Source organism: Acomys russatus, chromosome 2, assembly GCF_903995435.1.
Source record: "Acomys russatus chromosome 2, mAcoRus1.1, whole genome shotgun sequence".
Lineage (NCBI taxonomy): Eukaryota > Metazoa > Chordata > Mammalia > Rodentia > Muridae > Acomys > Acomys russatus.
Window position 1 is genome coordinate 92,866,734 of NC_067138.1, and position 1,148 is coordinate 92,867,881.

Below are 1,148 nucleotides of genomic sequence, written 5' to 3' on the forward strand. Positions count from 1 at the left end.
TTAAAGGCGTGTACCACCACCGCCCAGCTTCTCTCTTTCTTTCTGTGGTTTTTTGGGACAGGGTTTCTCTGTGTAGCCCTGGCTGTCCTGGACGTTGCTCTGTAGAGCAGCCTGGCCTCCATACACACATATTACTATTATTGACTTTGAGGCCTGCTCCATCAGAGGGAATTCAAATCCAGCATTGCAAACCTGGTCAAGGGCCAGGGAAGGAGCCACTGCGCTTCAAGATGTACCACCTGACATCACCCATGCTGCCAGGGGCCGGGCCATCGCCCAGACCAAGCCCAACGGACATCTTAATGACCAAAGCCTCCATAGCAGTGCAGTGGCAAGCAACCTACAAGTATGCGAATGTAAACTTCATGAGGTAAACACGAAGTCTGTGACTGACAGTGTAGCTCGGACTCTAATGTGGACAGAGCTCTTCTGAGGTCTGGGCGTGACCCTGAGCTACCTCTTCCGGGAGCCTGCCACCATCAACTACCCATCTGAGAAAGGCCCACTGAGTCCACGCTTCCGTGGGGAGCATGTACTGCGCCACTAGCCATCTGCGGAGGAACGCTGCATCCCCTGAAAGCTCTGTGAGGCCGTGTGTCCTGCACAGGCTGTCACCACCGAGGCTGAGCCAAGAGCTGATGGCAGCCGCCCGACTACACGCTATCACATCGACACCACCAAGTGCACCTACTGCGGTTTCTGCTAGGAAGCCTGCCCTGCCGATGCCATCGTGGAGGTGAGTGGGCCTGGGCGAGGTGGCTAGCACAGCGCTCCTGGGAAGGGTTGCCCAGCTGACTGCCCAGGGTCCCAACCTGGCATTCTCCGCCGAGACGCATGAGGAAAAGTTGCTGTACAACAAGGCGAAGCTACTTAACAACGGTGACAAGCCTAACCCTAACCCTGAGATCGCGGTCAACATCCAGGGCAACTACCCATACCGGTGACCTGGCCACCAGTGACCCTGGCCACCTGGCTCAGCTTTGTGATCCCAGTGGCCCATAAAGAAACTATGATTCCAAAAAACAAAACAAAACAAAAAACAAACCTGATCAAATGCCTGTGGCCGAGGGGTGGGGTCATAGCCCCTACTGGGGAAACTAGCGGTATTGTTTTGCTCTGTGAATACTGAAGTGCCTGTCACGTTGCCT

General features: G+C 55.1%; 1 pseudogene; it reads left to right on the top strand.

Moving 5' to 3' along the window:
- Positions 1 to 230: 230 nt before the first annotated feature.
- On the top strand, positions 231 to 944 carry LOC127207200 (NADH dehydrogenase [ubiquinone] iron-sulfur protein 8, mitochondrial-like; annotated as a pseudogene).
- The last annotated feature ends 204 nt before the right edge of the window (positions 945 to 1,148 follow it).